The sequence below is a fragment of the Protopterus annectens genome, chromosome 4.part1, assembly GCF_019279795.1.
Source record: "Protopterus annectens isolate FY-2018-M chromosome 4.part1, PAN1.0, whole genome shotgun sequence".
In the NCBI taxonomy this organism is placed as follows: domain Eukaryota; kingdom Metazoa; phylum Chordata; order Ceratodontiformes; family Protopteridae; genus Protopterus; species Protopterus annectens.
The window spans coordinates 749,316,725-749,335,446 of NC_056734.1; positions in this window are offsets into that span (position 1 = coordinate 749,316,725).

An 18,722-nucleotide genomic window follows, 5' to 3' on the forward strand; every position below is an offset into this window, starting at 1 on the left:
GTGATTTTGGCACCAGTAATTTACGACAAAACTTCCTGTAGGATGGCTGTCATCTGCAAACTTACATCAGTTAGAGACCTTTTCTATTGGATTTTACTTCAGAAAAGTAGATGTCAAACAGGAGAGATCTCAGGACAGAACCCTGAGGGACTCTATTGGTGACTGGTCTTGTTGTGGAGGTAACTTCCCATAATTTTATTAACAGTGTCCAATCTGTGAATCGGTTGACAATGGCAGTTTATGACATAGGTGGTCATAGTCTTTTAATATACTTTTGTACTTTAAGAATTTCACATTGTACTCTTTCCCTTTTTGTGTCTTAGCTTTCATTACAGCAGTAAAATTCCATCTCATCACCTTAATTTACTTTTCAAAGTTATTCATTCTACAGGCTTGAAGATATTGCCCATCATCTCTCTACAGTCTTCAATGGGACCACAACAGCACCCAGCTTCTGGTCTTATCCATTCTCTATTGATCCAACACAATATCCTTCTATCCTTTAGACTTTTATTACTTCTAACATTTTCTTTCCATTTAGTAAAAGCATTACCACTTTAATTATTGTTTTTACCTCCCGCCCCAGTTTCAGCTGTCCTATGACTTTTCTCTTCATCCTGCCCATTCCTATATTGCTCATCTTCATATCCTGCACTCAGGCTATGGGCATCTCCATTTGCTCAACTGACTAGTTTGTTCTTCTCTTTATTGTGTTATTTATAGCTCTGCTTTCCTTATATTGCTGTGCCTTAAATGGTCCGTGGTTTCTCACTATCATTTTTGCTACCTTTAATGTCTGTCTGTTTTCCTCCTTTTCTGTTACATTCTTTCTCCACTTCATTTACCCTTTTTCTCCTAAGTTTAGCATAACTTTCTTTTTTAGTTTTTGTTATTTTTTTAGACTTGTACATTTAGGCAATGTTTCACCTGTTCCTACATATAATATGCATTTCCCATAAACAATTACAGTAAAGGTTCTGTTAAAAATAATTACACAGTACTCTTTAAAAATAGACTTGGCTCTGAGATACTGTCTAGAGGTATAGAGATTGGAGGAAGAGGGCATATTAAAGGGAAGGTGCAGTCTCCATGGAAGTATACAAATACTTAACATATCTGCTATAAGGAGGCCCATAAAATGTCTGAAAAGGAAGAATGCCACCACCATGCCTTTTGACTGCACTGAAGTGCATCAAAATTGAGAATGAAATTCGTAGATGTCTTACTATGGAGAAAACTAACAAAGACATAAGTAAGTTCATATTATCCTGCTTCCAACAGCTTAGTTATATGCATCATCCCAGTTATCATATGCAGTTGTGATACCATGGCAACCAGGATGTGTCCAGCTGCTATCTTTTTTGTGATATGAAAAAAAATGTATTTAGGCCTTTGGTCTTCAAGGTTTGTGCCTCTTCATTAGAGCTGTTCCATCTAATTCCATCCACATAATATTAATTCAGTCACTTACTACAGATGTGTTAACAGCCATAAATGCATACTCAGCAGTTAACATATGGGGTGAAAGATTTATGCTGTGTACAGTCCATTAGTACAATATCTATTCATTCTTTCCTGTGAGGCAATCAAACAGTTTCTGTTGAATATAACAATATCAGCTGGATATACAGATATAAAGATTAAGTCCAGGATGAGGGGTGACTATCATTATCCATAGTTGTAGCAGAATGACTGTTAAAAGTGCATCTAGAAATTCTACAACAATTAGAACCATGACGAAGTATATATACCTTTTCAAAGTAAAGATGTGCTATGTGAATCATAGCACAAGGAAATGAAAAAAAGAGAAGGGGGTGAGAGTAAAAGGTATAGTATGGAAAAGAAGATTAACATTCAGAAAGTTGTGCAAGTGGTAGTGAAAGAAAAACTGGTTAAGATAACAAAGAATAGAAGCTAGCTTTAGAGAGTCTGAGGAGTTATTTATGGTGATGAGACAGGATGAGGCTGGAGAGGTGAGTTAATCACACATATATATATAACTATTAGTGTAACTAACACAATAATTATCACGTCAAAAGTACTCAGGATTCTTAAATGCTTGTATTGCTGTCAATGTGCAAGCAATTAGGACTCTGCAATGGAAGACTATAGGCATGAAGAAGGACAGCAAAACCTCACAAGAATGAAAATATTTGTCCATCAGTGAGTCTACTAATGGGTACCAGCAAAAAAAAAAAAAGACTAGAACTTGAAATTCAAGTTGATATCAAGTAGGGCGGAAGGTAGATAAGAAAACATTACAGACTGAAGGCAGAGAAAAAAAAAACTTGTTTCTTTAAGCCATCCTTAAGAAATATTAGAAAATATCCTGAATACATCACCATTGCAGGAACTGTAGGCTAATAAAATTGTTGAGATGAAAAAAGTGAAATGAACTTTAATCAATAAACTTTAAACAAATAAAAACAACAAACAGGCCTAAGTACGATGAACACTTTCGGCAGAACTCACCTTCATCAGATCTAAGTGTACAGAGGTTCCTGTTGGTTAAAATAATAATAAACAAATAATCACTTTGTTACTAATGAACACACCTTCAAAATTACAACAAATGGCAAATAGGTAGGAGTGAAATCAGGAAATAAAATGTTACAAAAAATGAGTATCTAATTAGAGGATTACATAAAAATTCATAGTCCAATCAATAAGGACTTGGTAAAGCTGGCATAGCTCCATCACATTAGGCAAAGAAAGAAAAACTAGATAAAACAAGAAGTAAAACAAGAAAAATCTATTAGAGCACAGCATAACATAAGCTTTGCATTGTATCTTGGATCACTTGTTATTAAGAAATCATTGGCACAGGGTTAGTGATAATCAAAACATGATGATACTTAGTGAGCTAATCCATTCTTCAAAATTAGTCAGTGGAATAACTATGATCCACAATGGATCATTTCGACATTTATAGACAGTGTAAACGGTGTTGTTAGTTTTGTCTGCCCGTTTTCATGGCAGCAGGCTTATACCAATAGACAAATGAAAAAAACGCCTTAATTACATCTGACCGCTTACGTGGCAAGAGGTATGGAACGATAAGAATCTTAAGACGATTAAAAATTTTATGACTGAGAAGTGCATATTTAAAGCAGTGCAAATGATGCTTGCAATCATATCCGTCCATATATGACACAATGGGCCGATGTAACACAACACCTAAAAACTTCTTTTTCTATTTAGAAAAATCAGTTGTATGAGAACTGCTACTAGCATTTACGATCAAGTCCATCAGCATTTCATGGCTGCAGACATATAAAGTAAAGCACTTCTTTAGAAATGATTAACTCATTATTAATATAAATATCGCAATGTTGGAGTAAACAACAAAGCAAGAGCTCTAGTCAATGAAAGGTTGTAAATGCTTCAAGGTAGCCAGTCATTGACTAGCCAATAGGCAGTCAACAAATACCAAGAGAACAAATCAAATGTATTCTGGAATAAATATTTCCTGTTTATGCACACATATGTTGTAACCAGTCATAAACTAGAATTGAGTATCATAGCCAATACATGAAGGTCCATTATGAGATCAGTTTAGTTTATGCTGCCGTTGAATACAATGGAATACAAGGACATAGTAGTGATGTAAAACAAAATAATAATCTAATCACATATCATTCATAATGCTTTGAAGTGGCACTTGGTGTAAAAGTCTACGATACTGTTTGGATTACTAAAAACATAAAAAATTTAATATACGTACTATACATCTGCCCACTTATCAGAGTATTATGAGATGTAAATTTTACAAATAAGTTGAAACCAAGATAAAAAAGAATACTGATTCATTAAACATCTATGTTACTAAGGATTCCTACTGGCCATTCAAAATTAAAATATAAGGAAAAGAAAACCAATCACTGCAGATTTATGCTAGATCAAAACAAATCAGGACTATAATGAGTATTCAAAAAGCAAATACATCCAGTCGGTGATTAGACTGGAGCAGAATGTCATAGGTAAAAACACTAGAACATTGAAATGTGTCTAAGACTCATAATCATAATAGCATAGTGTGTTGTGCTAAAATAATTTTAGCTTAGAAAAAAGTATTAAATGAAGAAGCCAATCACTAGTAAGGTTAAATTAATTCAACTTGTAGAGCTACTGCCAAGGAAAGGGTTTAACTGGAAACTATAAAATAGAGTATGAAAATACTGATTCATTAAACAAATTTGTTACTATAGACTCCTGTTGACCAATCAGAATGAAATATTGGAAGAAACAACCAGTCACTGCAAACCTATGGTGAACCAATTCAAATCAAAGCTATAGTGAATATTCATAGAACAAATGCATCCTATCAATGGTTGAACTGAGGCGAAATATCATAGACAAGAACACCAAGACATTCATATAAAAACTCATAATCATAAAAGCATGATGTACTGAACAACAACAATTTTAAAGACGTTAATTAAAAAAAACAACCACTGTTAACCTACAATAAGTCACCATAAAAGGCTCTGCCAAAAGAATGGATTGATTTAAGGCTGCAATATTTATGAAACAATTGTACCTAATAGATGGTTAATCTAAAGCAAAGTATCCATACATAAAAGCACCTGAAAGTACCACAACACATGTAAGTTAAAACAATCAAAGCGGAACTAATATTGTTACCAAAATTAAATCATTCATTGTGAGGGTGCCTAAGAGTTGTGTCCAAGAGGGGCTTAAGCCTGTCAGTTGGATGCCAATTATCGTAAAATTTAACAGAAACAGATCTGGATGACATTAAAACTTGTATGGTTGGAAAAACATGTAAAGTAAATTTTAAAGACATTAATTAGAAAACCAACCATTGGTAACCTATAATAATTCAGCACAGAAGGCACTGTCAAAGGAACTGATTGATACAAAGCTGTAATATTTATAAAACAATTGTACCTAATAGATGGTTAATCTAAAGCAAGGTAGCTGTACATAAAAGCACCTGAATAAACCACAACACATGTAAGTTAAAACAATCAAAGCTGAACTAATATTGTTACTAAAATTAAATCATTCATTGCAAATGTACCTACAGGTTGTGTCCAAGAGGGGCATAAGCCTGTCAGCTGGATGCTAATTATGGTAAAAGTAGACAGAACTGTTTCCCTTTGTCTAGAGGTTTGCTATATAATTTTATTATTTTTAGTAATTTCATGATCGTTCTCTTAAGACTTTAGAGTCTATGGGCAGTTAGCTTCTGTTTTGTTCCCCAGCATGGACCACTTTGATTTGTACATAACACTTTACATGGTTTGTGGGGGGCACTGGTAGTATTTGCATAGGTTTGCTTTTGGACAAGGGCAAGTACAGTCTCAGTAAAGAATGAGTTAAATGATTCTGCTGTTTTCCTTTGTTAAACCTGTTGTTGGGGGTGGGGTAGTGATTTTTCCAGGGTGTAGTAACCTGTTCAAGCCTGCCCAGAATTTATTTGGATTGTTCGAGTGTTGAGTTTGATGGGTAATAAAGAAATTTCTTTTATCCTGCTTGACTAGTTTCTTTGTTAGATTTCTTATCTGTTGGTATGCTTGCTGTGTTTCTGGGTTTTTGTTTGACCTCCAGGCTGTCCAGGTTCTATTCCTTTCTTTTATTTTTTGCCTTGTTTCCCTTGTTAACCATGGAACTGTTTTGGTCTTTACTCTGGTAGTTCTTACAGGGGCATGCCTATTTAGTATTTCTAGGAAGGTAGAGTTAAAGTGTTTGGTAGCTTCATCTAGGGGTAGATAATACAGTTGCCACCAGTTGTATAGCTTAAGATCATTTAAGAAGTTAGGTAAGTTAAAATGTTTTTTGTTTTTTATTGTTTGGAGTATAGGGGTTTGAGGGTGGTGGGGGTTATATTTGAGTAGGTAGGTAGTCTGATGGTCACTTAGTGAGTCCGGAAGGGTACCTGCTAAATAGGAGGAAGATATTTTATTTAGTAAAATCCAGTCTAAAAGTGTTTCTCTATTACTATTTTTGTTGACTCTAGTGGGTTCTTTGATTAGTTGTGAGAAGGTAAGCAGGCTGATATGATTAGTGGGAGTCTGGGAAGAGCATGTGAACCAGTCAATATTAAAGTCCCCTAACAGAATAGTCTCTTGAGGCAAGGTTTGTGATAGCCACTGTAGTAAACTTTCCATGATGGGGATATTATTGCCTGGAGGGGATATAACCTGTTACTAAGTTGATAGTTTTGTTTTTCCCTATTTTGAGCTTAGTTAAGAGTATTTCTGCCTTGTCCAAGGGGGGTAAAGTTAACTCAGTGTATTTTTGTAAAGTAGGGCAATGCCACCATCCTTCTTCTTTAGTCTATCTTGTCGAAGTATGCTGTATCCAGGTGGTAGGATCTCTGTATCTTTGGTAGTTGGTTTTAGCCATGTTTCTATTAAACTGATAATATCTGGGAGATACTGTGAGATTAGAGTATGAAGCTCATGTATTTTATTGTTTATGCTCCTGATATTAGATTTAGGAGGAGTAGACTATTTGTTGGTCTGGTATTGATATGGGTTAGTGTGGGAGGTTTTTGTGCATTAGTTGGAGGATTTGTACTATAAGGACCTGGGTTAGGGTGGATATCTCCATCATTTAATAGTTCGTGTTTGATTTTTAGTAGCATTTTCGCTAGCTTTTGTAGTAGTATTATGTATTTCTGGGTAGTAAAAGATTTGGGATAGGTGCTGATGGGTTTAAAAAGGGTATAGCTAGTGGCAGTAGTATTGAATAGGGTGGGGCTTATTCTTAGGGAGTATGTAGAGAGGATGGGAGAGATAATGGATGTGGATTTGTGGGGAGGGGAAGAGTTGTTTAGCAAGTGATGTGGTAGGTAAATACTAGGAAGAGCAGTAGGGTCATTTGCTGGAGGATGATATTCATATTAAGTGGCTTTGGTTAATTGCCAGGAATGAGTTGGAATGATTTAATTAAATGTATGAGGGTAGTGAGGGGTGTGATTGGTACTAGTCAATGCAGTGGGTGGCAAGGATGTTCATTGGGTGTAAGTTAATTGTGGGAGGGACTGGAATGGAGCGGGGCCGATCAGTCTGGCAGGTAAGACAACAAAAAACTATCAGGTAAACCTGAACATATAAGTTACTTGGGTATGCCACAAAAATCTGTTCTTTCCTCGCTGAATAAAGTAACTTATGGTTATCTATCTTGTTCTGCAGTACTTTATATCAGGGTAAGGGGTATTTCTATATCTGCAAGTTATGCCTCACTGAAGTCAGGGTCCTTACCTATATTCCACAGGGAGTAGTAAAGGTAGGAATTGGCCTGGGAGGGATTGTTTAGTATATGCGTTTAGTATATAGACCTGTGATACAATTCAAATATTGTTTGATATAAGTGGGAGGGTGGAGGGGGAAAACTAAGCCTGCCGCCTGCCTTCAGGTGAGCTTACAGGGAAGATGAAATGCGACTATTAACCTTGTTTCAAAGATGGAGTTTTGATGGCTGAATACTTTAGTTGAGAAGGACTGCTCAATAGTAGCTCCAGGTAACACACAGTCACACAGTGGAGATTAGGGCTGGGTATTGGTTAAGGTGGCTGATAGGTCTTGTTTCAAAGGTGGAGTTTTGATGGCTGGATACTTTAGTTGAGAAGGACTGCTCAGTAGTAGCTCCAGGTAACACACAGTCACACAGTGGAAACTAGGGCTGGGTATTGGTTAAGATGGCTGATAGATATATCAGAAGCCATGCACACTCCTCAGGCAGGCTAGGCAGGATAGGTGATACACACAATATTCCAGATGCAGTTCTTTGCACAAAGCAGAATTTCTCCTAAGAGTACACAGGGAACACACTCAGTCCTTGGGCTGGGTTTCCCTTTGGGTTGGGTTTCCCTCTCTCTCCAAGCCCCAAATAAGATTCCCCACTCACAAAGTTGTAGTGTTGAGTCCTTAGCCAAATGTTCCAAGCCAAGTCCTCCACCACCCTGTCTGTGAAACCAGTGCTCTGTGTCCCTGCTCCAAGTAGTTGATGCACTCACTCTTTGAGATTTAATTTACATACACACACACACACACACACACACACACACACACACACACACACACACACACACACACACATACACACACACACACACATACACACACACACACACACACACACACACACACACACACACACACACACACACACACACACACACACACCTGGGAAAGGCAGGCACAGATTTACCAGCTATGCCCCATCTGCCCAGACTATAAGGTAGATACTTCCACCAGAACACTTCAAAGCCAGCTACTCTAAGGCTCTTACAAAGGTACTTAATTATACTGGAAAAATTAATTCTAATACAAATAGTAGTGTTTGACCAATGCAGCAAGGCTTTCAGGAGCAGCCACAATGTCACTAAATAAATATAAGTACTGTTAAAGGTTAAAATATTCTCTAAAAGGCCAGCTATAATAAAACATTTAAATATATTTAATATTAAATAGTAAAAGAACATGAAAATACTAAATATCTGTTTACAATAAACACCAGAGTTTCAATCACACAAATAATTTTAAAAATAAGACAGATGGAAAGGTTCACATAGATACAGAAAAAACAATATTAACTAAACTCCCTATATTTTCCTGACTGATGTAAAAAATTACTGTCCCCTAGTTCACTTACTAGAATAAGGCAAGATGAAGTGGGTGGGTGGTCCTTCTTTGTCAGGTCTCGCAAACAGACTGCCCAGAGATTTCTGTCTCATCTAGTATTAAAACATCATTTCAGTGCTGGATTACAGAATGACATGTCATACATCTGGTCACCTAACTTATAGTTCCCACGCTGCCTGCTTTATTAGAAACTGAGCCAGAATCTTGCATATATTGTTACCATACACACACATAGAGCTTTGCTAAGATGTGCTATAGCATCTGGAAGCTATAAAACCATTTCAAAAATGTCCATCCTTCCAGGATAGCAATTCGTTCATGCATAAGGACAATACAGTAGGATTCCAAGTCCTGTTTTTCACAAACATTGCATCTCTGGTTTCATTTAGAACTGGTGTAAATCAGGTAATTTAATTTCAGACTATTTTCAAAGTTAGCTGGATTGAGATTAACCTCTTCTCTTCCAGTATCCTCTGTTACAATATATTCATTTCAACAGTTACAATACAGTCTGTCATACAGGTGTTTTTCTTTTCTGTCCAGCAGGACTCACTGTTGGTACATTTTTAACACAAGCAGCTTTATACATATATTTTCAACACAAGCACCTGTACAAATCAGTTTGATATACAAATGTCATATAATTCTTTACAAAACTCCAACTATCTATGCTGGCATATGTTATACATCCACTGCCTTACTTCTCCTGACATAGCTAGCACTACCTCACATCATCATACACAGAGTAGTTACATTTCTATTTACATTTTTACACACAAAATAGCTACATTACTATTTAACATTTATACACAAACAGCAGTTATATTTCTATTTAACAAGTATACACAAATGGTAGTTACATTTATACAGTATATACACATTCTAACATTTTACAGAGGTGGAGTTGCTAAAGAGAAAGCACATGTGCAACTTAGTGGATTGTATAGGCAGCAGTTATGTATAACAATTGTTTTGTCATTTCAGTAAGAGTTGGAAAATATTATGTTTAATAAGAGTAGTTGGATAGTATTGAACAGTGAAAAAGTTTTAACCCTGTAATGAGCATGTACAGGAACAAAATTGGTTTTGGTACTATTTAAGCAGTGGTTTAAAACTACTGAGTTTGTCAAACAGTTTTATTTGCATGGGGTTACTATTCCAGAGACTAGAAGGCTATGCTTCTCAATGGTCTTTTGAGATGCACGGCTAGTACATACCTATGAATTTATCAACCTAATATATAATTACCAAGTATCTTATAAAAGTTCATGCTGCATATAGAATATGGTATGTATGCAGATAAAAACATCAGTTTATTGATTAATGTATTTTCATAATCCATCTCATTTAAATGCCATTATATGATCACTAGTATATACTACTCACCACACCAGTTTTCATGCTACCATGATTTTGCTAAAGATATCTCTGAATTGCACATGCCCTGAATGACAACATTTACTGCACTGTTTATCATATTACAGTGTGATATTTCTCCTTTCTGAATGCCCCCTACTGTATTTTGTGTCCTGTGAGCGTAACAACAATGTACTCAGATAACATGGTACTTGTAAACAAACATTTAATTGCATAATAAAATCAACAAATAGATGCCTGCTGTACTCTCCAAGGCACCATCAATTAAACTTAACCTCTGTATGACATAATTTAATTAATTCCCATTATTTCTTATTTAGCTGTTTATTTGTTTGTTTACTTATTCATTTCAGTTTGATAATTATGTAAGTGGGTGGTTGACACACCCTTTTGAGTCACAACCTGAACTCCATTGTACAAGACACAAAGAGCAAATTGTAAATAGAATAAAGAATTATACCATTTTCTGAAAGATTTTGGGACTAAAAGAACTGAGCTATCAGGAGAGGCTGGAGGCCGTGTCCATGTACTCAGTGTTCTGTAGTCTCTATATGGGTGAAGTGTGCCTTGATTTTCAAACTATTAAGGATATTGCAGTTAAAGACTTTTTATATGTCCACAAATCAAACCATACAGCAAACACCAGAAGGACCAGAAATCTGAGCCTTATTTGGCAAATAAACACATACTGGAGAGACAGATTCCTTATGAAATGACTGTCTCTTTTCTGGACTAAACTTCCACTCCAGATTACTCCAGATCAGCAATGCAAAACTGTATCTTTCTTTAAAAAGGAGTTAAACAATTGGATGAGTGTTCACTATTTCACCCACAACTTGACTGGCCTAATCCATCCATCAATCCTTAACCCCCTTTTTCCCATTTTGAACATGGGGTCAGGGTATGCTCTTTGAAAAAGGAGGTAAGGTTTAAGGGTGTGTATTGGTAATGAATAAATGGCAACATGGCTCACTTGCCTTGTATTTTCTATTATTCTACAATTGTGACTCAAATGACCCAAATAAGTGCTCATGGCCTGGAGGAGCCTTGAGGAAGTGAGTGGCATTGGCATCCATCTATCCCATCTTGATGAAGGGTGGACATCATCTATGAAGCATTGTATGAACCCACTGAAGATTGCAGAGAGTTATTTAGTGAGTCAGCCATGGACACATGCTCAATTCCTGTGAGTCAGCCATGGACACATGCTCAATTCCTGCCAAGCTGCTTCGTCACTAACCATTGGAGGGGTCACTGCATTGGACAGCATGCATGGAAGCATGCACATCAACCAGTTAGAAGGTTATTGTAGGGCCCTCATATATGAGAATGCATGTCAACCATCAAGGGGAGGATTGTTGAGCTTTATAAGAAAAGTCCCTGATGGCTGACAAAATGACAGTCCCTTTTTGCTGGCTGCCACCCCAGGGAAAGGGAATAAGTGGCCAATTGGTCAGAGGTGGGGAGGTAAAACATTTGGCTGGCAGCACAGGGAGAAACAAACAACAAAAAGGAGAAAACAAAACTGAAGCTGAAAGTATCTCTATCCCATTTATTTATTTATTTGTTTATTTATTTTAAATGCAACATAATGCTATCTACAATACTGTGTGTTCATTAACAATAACAAAAATTAACTTTGGTAATACTTGTCTGATGCCATTCAGAAGTAAACACTATGACAAAGAAACACAGAAGGTCAATGATTAATGGAATATCTGAGGAAAAAATTCCCAGGAGAAAATGTAATTTTATTTATTTCGTTTTTTTCTATGTGTACAGAAGGTTTGCAATCACCATCTTAATCCTGTACTGCTAATAATTGCACTACTGGAGAAATTTTAATATCTGTGAGTAAGCTATTCAAAAAACAGTTCATACATATGATGCTGAGGAAAGAGGTAGAAGGGCAAGTGCATTTATTGTAATACCATAAGAAAATCAGAATAGTAAAAATGATAACACTGAGTCATGTAAAAATGAACTAATCAAAGTTCTTATACCCAAGACAAATTCTGATGCTCATATCCAAATAATTCACAGTGGCAGTCAGACAACAAATTATCAAAATCATCTCGTACCACATCCCTCCAAGATTACACAAGAGCATACTTATCTGCCCTTGTCCAATTACCAGCACACATATCTGTTATCTACAACTCTTCACAGATACGTAAGTATATCAACTGGTGAGGCCAGATAAAATATTGCTGCTTAGAAATAAGCAAATACGTTATGTTTTAAACATCATGTGCTCATGATAATATCTATTAGCAATGGTGGTGTCTTTCAGTTTTAGACAACATATTTGCCAGAAGATAAGCAAAAATATATGGCAGGGGAGGTTGGCATTTCACACACAGTACTTAATCTGCAATGGTGTGTACCCTGCACATCAAGGTGCACACATTCTACAGGTAGTGTTACAGTAAAGACGAAAATGAAGCCATCAACACTGAAGAAAGGCATGTGAGACTGCATGATAATAAAGTACAAGGTAGCAAAATTATAATTGCTAGCATTTTTGAAAGATGTACCCAGAGTGTTTATGCACATTAATATATGAATAATGGGATTCATTTGAAGGTTTATGTACAAACTACAGAAACATAAGCAGAATGCTACATCTCAGCCTTCTGATGATGGTCTCTGACTCCAGCCTGTCCTTTAATATGTAAACAAAGTGTCTGAGAAATCTACGTTTTCTTATCAGGGATCACTGTACTACATCTACCTAACTAGACTAAAGTGGATCAATATACAGCAGTGATTTTATATTTTGTCAGGAGGTCTTTTAAGTGCCTCACTGTGGAGTTAGTATGCTGTGTATCATCTAAGGAAGCTGCAACAAGTACTACAAATGTTTCTGTCCACTACCCACAAACAAGATAGGACTATCCTCAACCACATACATATACATATGCACACTTACTCAAATAAGCAAATACTCAACTAATCTGTACAAATAAGTCAAACAGTTAAAAAATCCTACCCACACATGGAAATAAGTGCCTGTCCCAAACCTCAGAACAGGGAACTTATAAAGTACACAAATAAATTCCAGTGCTGCACAACATTACATCCCTTAAGGAAAAATGCAACCAAAGTGCACTAAACATGTACTTCGCACGTCTTCTTCAATAAGCATGCAAAATACATCTGAAAATGATTAATTCATCACAGTTTAAGGAAAAATCTCTCAGAAGTAATAACAGTTGTACTTACTTTTAATATTCAGCAGCTGCCTGGTACAATTATGTTACACTGTGATGCTACAGCAGTCTTTTACCATGATGAATATCTATTTTTGAAATGACCCCGTACAAATCTACCAAGTACCCATGGAACAAAACAAGGTCATTATCCCTACAACATTCCTCAAAAGGGTCTAAATTCATAATTCTTCCTTTCATAAAAATCAATCAGTTTTGTTCCAAATATAGGGCCAATATAGGGATCACATTAAACTCACTTCCAACTTTTTCCTCTGAATGTAAGTTCTCCAACAAGACTAAAATCCTTTAGGAAGTTGGTATCAGCCACCGCCAATAAAGTCTTCTGTATAACTAGTCATACACTGACATTGTAATCCTTTCAGAGACAGTCACTTGATAGTAAGTAAAACTCTCAGTCATACAGAAACAACTCTGTCTCCACTGCCTCATCAAACTGAATGGACACTTTTTCATCTCATTTCACACATTTTGTTTAATTCTTTTTATTACTGAAATATTTTCAAGTAACTATAGAACTCTGACTCGTAGCCAACAATCATGAAAACAAGTTTGTAGTAAAACACTTCCAACTTATTAATGCTTTCTATTCCACATATAGCATTTTGAAAGAATATTGCCATTATTTGGATAGTTTTTACTTAGCATGTAAGTACAAAATGTTAGTTAAAATGTAGTTAATGTTATAAATGGCAAAACTGGTATGTTATTGTGAAGACTGAGATAGAAGAAGTTCAACAAAACTTTGAAATAGCACATGGATGTTAGCACTAGATGCATAGAGCAATGGCAGTCTCAATAGGTATTGTACAAACAAGCATATTTCTTTAAGCTCCATATAGGTGTCTGTGTGGTCACCATATCTCTCATCCTCTTCATGTTTACAATTTGGACAGAGCCTAAAATGGTTGGGACAGATTGTTAGTATTGCTCTTATAAACTTTGAAAGTTAGAAAGTTGCTAGAAAAACAGAACTTTTCTGAAGACTCATTTTCTGAAGACTCAGAATTCTTAAACTGTCTGTCATTATTTAGCAACTTCATTCATCAGTGACTTGCCAGAAAATCACAAATTTTATGATAAACACATGATAATATAAGGAAAAAATCATATGAACAGTCTGTGAAAATCTGGACAAGTGAGATATGTAGTGTTTAATGACCATCAGTGCAGATAGCAAATAAATAAAGAGGATTACAAACATTCAACGTTAATAAAATATTATGAATCTTATTTTCTATGAATAAATTTACTTCTAGAGTTGAAGCATGCATAGTAATAAAGTATTCAGTATTGTTTTAGATTCCAAAGTCAGATAAAATCTGAGTGTTTCTGCTAGCAAATGTATATATTTAACTTAGCAAAAACTAAATGCAAACAAATGAACAATAAAATATTAATATTCAATGTAACCTATTATGAAACAGTATATTAGTGGTAGAGCCCAGCTCCCTGTCTTGATTACAATGTAATCTATTATTAAACAATATGTGAGTGTCAGAGCTTGGCTGCATGTTCTGTTGAGTCCATGTGACTTTCTGTTGGGCCAGTTTCATACCTTTCAACCTGGAAACATCAACATTCTGTACAAAGGTCAATGAAAAGTAGGTACAATTAGCTAAAAAGTGTGATGCTGATTAACATAACAAATTGCATACATAATCATGTAACCCCACCCACTCCAGTGGGATTTTGAGATATCAACATGAAGACTGAAGTCACTTAATAGTAGTACATAAAGGCAGACATTTGAATGTTAGACTTTATATACCTCAGAAAATATATAATAACGCAAAACCAAACCTGTTATTCTACCAACTATTTGAGTTTACAGGAGCAGTATTTAAAATCTGTCACCATACATGTCATTTCACAACTCATATCCACTCCCGAAAACAATAATGCACACAATTCCATTTCCATAGGAGAATGCATACTCAACCCAACTACTTTCTGTGCTCCAAAAAGACCAACTAAAATAGGTATTCAACCCTTATAGTCCATTATTATTTTTTTTTGCAATTTTAACGAGAAACAACACTGACTGGCTGGCATTATCGCAATTTATCATAATCATGCTTGTATACAGCAAATTGTTTAAATTACATTTATACCATCCAGCATCCACTCACTACTGACTGCTGCCTGTTCCATCCATGTAAGCAGTAAAAAGATGCACTTTGACAAAATTTGCATACTCTCCTAACTAAACTATATCTATATATTTGCTGGCATTGTTTTCTGATACTAAGTGTCTCTATCTTGATTTTTTCCTAATTTACTCCCTTCTGCACTTGCTTTTAGTTATTTTTTAATTTAATTGCATTTATTTAAACTGTATTTGCTTTAATATTGCTGCACACTCATGTGCAAGCTTGCACTGCATTTGAATTGTTTTTACTGCTGTTTTAGCTGCTTTTCTGTAAAAAAAAAGTTCTGAGCTTGTTTCCTGCCTTTCCTGTAACTAGTCTCGTCCGAATACAGATTTGCTGTATCCAAGACTGTTTGTTAGCTTCTGAGCCCTCCCCCCAAACCTTTCTGTGTTTGAGGGAAGCCTTCTAGCTTATCAGAGGGAGTTGTAAGCACTAGGTAGCTTATCTAACACAAGAGGAGTGGTTTTTGGCCCAGAAATTGTAGTTTATTGGCTGTTTGGGCAGTTTTTCCATCCCTTTCAACTTTGTGGTTTAAAAGCCTGCATTTGCCTGGGTTTGCGCTTGTTTAAGCTCCGCACTGTGGCACTGAGCTGAGGCAAACCATTACTGGTGCCAGAAAGTCTGCTCTTCAGTTTTTTCCCTTAGATCTTGCTAGTCATTTCTCTCTTGCACTTCAAATAGCCTAATTGCTTTACACCTCAACAGGTTTTTGTAGCAATTATTGTAGCACACCTAAGTGCCATCAGCACTAGTCATTCTTCAGGGAAACAACTCCAGTACTTAGTAGTTATGACCACTCCTCCTGGCATGATTAAAGGGCAGTTCCCTGTGCTTTCTCCTATTAACCTGGTGCACTTGGCCATTCTGAGGCAGTGCAGCAACTTCCTCATGTACACAGACAACCGTCTCCTCTTACCTCACAACACTCAGACTTGTGAGAGATGCACTTATATTACCAAATTGGAAGCTATGCACTCTCCAGCCAAGACTGGACTAGCTGGTCAAGAGAAGAAGGTCAACACCTGCACCACACCACATGGAACACATAACCCTTCAAAACACCCACACATAAAAACACAAACCACACACCCACCTTTGCAGAGGCTCTCAATAGAAATTTACCCAAACAGCAGAGATCTCCAAGACAGAAATGCATTTGACCACCACAACACAGCACAAACCACAGGATACATAGCTCACCTCCACAGTGTGCCCCGTAACCTAAGCTCCTAAGGCTAAACACCTTGCCCAATACACTAATCATAGGTGACTCAATAATGAGACACACAGATATCCCACTCACTAGGTTGAATACGGAGAATGTAACAGTCAGCTGTCTAACAGGTGCCAGAATCCGACACATAACACACGCACTCAGGTCACTCCACAACAAGTACAAGTATGACTCTGTCATTGTCCATGTGGGTGTGAATGACCTGAGATGCACCTCCCTGGACTACATGAAAAGAGACATGGTGGAGCTCTCAGATTATGTGGCCCCGGCAGGTATGACACTAGCCTTGAGCGCTATCCTACCGTCACCCAGAATGATACCGCAGTACAAACAAAAAATTATTGACTTTAACAATTATCTAAGTTTCTGTGTCATTCTAAGGGGATCCAGTATTTATTTATTTATTTATTTATTTATTTTACATTTGTTAACCGGGAGAGTCTGACTGGATTTTGGTCCATTTTTAGCAGAGGCCAGGTGAGAAAAGTTCCACAGATATGTACATACAGACAGAGTAACTTTGACAATTGTATACTTTTGTACAATAATATGTCACCCCTGGGTTTCTGGGTACTGGCTAAAGCTCTTGCCACCCCTATAGTGCCTTTTAGGCAGTGTTGCAAAGACCAAATTACCACCATAACATCTATAAATAAATGCAATCTGAGGGTCATGCTGCTGAATGCTAGAAGTCTAAATCTCAAGATGCACTTGCTCGAAGCACTCCTCAAAATGGAGAACATCAGCCTTTGTTCTGTAATAGAGACCTGGTTTAAAGTAGCAGAAAGCTCTCCTGCACTACCAGGCTATAACTCATTTCACACCTTTCATCCCTGAAATATGGACTGAAGCTCCAAAGGTGGTGGTATCTCTATATTCATAAAGGATATGCACACTTCCAGACGAGTAGCCCAGCATAACGCACCTCAGATACTTCAGGTACAACTAACACTGGGTAAGATGGCAATCCAGGTCATAACCTACTATAGGTCCCCAACCATGTCCCTAGGCTCTCACTCCACATTCCTAAGCACCCTGGAATCTATCTAGGTCCAACCCAACACTACCCCTCCATCAACTGTGAAAACTACTCAAGCACCAATACACTGGCCCAATGTTTACTAGAATTCATCAATTCCAGTGCCCTGAACCAGCTCATTCTGAACCCCACTAGAGGAAGCAACATCCTTGACCTGGTTATTGCTAACATGGGTGACCGTTGCTCTACACCAATAGTCAATCCCTCCCTGGTCAGATCCAACCATAAACTAATCACCATGGAAATTCACATCTCATCCACACCCCACACAAAGGAAACCACCTTGAAAAATATCTCCAAAGCTGACTTTGGACTCTTAAAGACAGAGGTGGCTAACTTCACAGCACCCATGCCAATGGAAAATAGCTGCATGACTGCCGAATCATACACCAATGCACTGTATGAACATGTACACAAATATATGGAACTAGCAATACCCAACAGAACCAAAACACTCTCCTCCAAAAAATTAAGCCAATCTGGTGGTTCCATGCCATTAATAACCTTTACAACAGAAGGAAGAAACTGTTGTAGAAAAGGTGAAGTCCCAAGACTGGAAAAACTCCCTTATTAGCCTCAACAAAAAGTTGAGATCCCTCATCAAATCCTCTAAAGCCAGCTATGAATCCAGAATTGCAGCAGACACTAAAAACAATCGCAAAGCCTTCTATAGCTATATCAAGAACCTGCATGGCAATACCCTGATTTGCTCTGAGATACTGCACAATGGTACCTTCTATAATCAGCCAACAGATATTGCCAACATACTGGCCGACAGATTCAGTCTCAACTTTGCCCCCCCCCCAAAGGATCAACCACAATACCAGAAGAATGCCAGGCACCCAACATTATTTCAGCACAGGTTAAGGCTGCATTGTCCAAGGCCAAGAATACAGCTTCCATGGGACCCGATAATATCCCTGGCTGTATTCTACATGAACTACAAAGCAAACTGGCAACACAGCTGTGTGCCCTGTTCAGTCACAGCCTCACCAAAGGCTTTTTCCCTACCGAATGACACACTGCTACGGACATCCCTCTCCAAAAAGGGGGAGCGATTACAGACCCTGG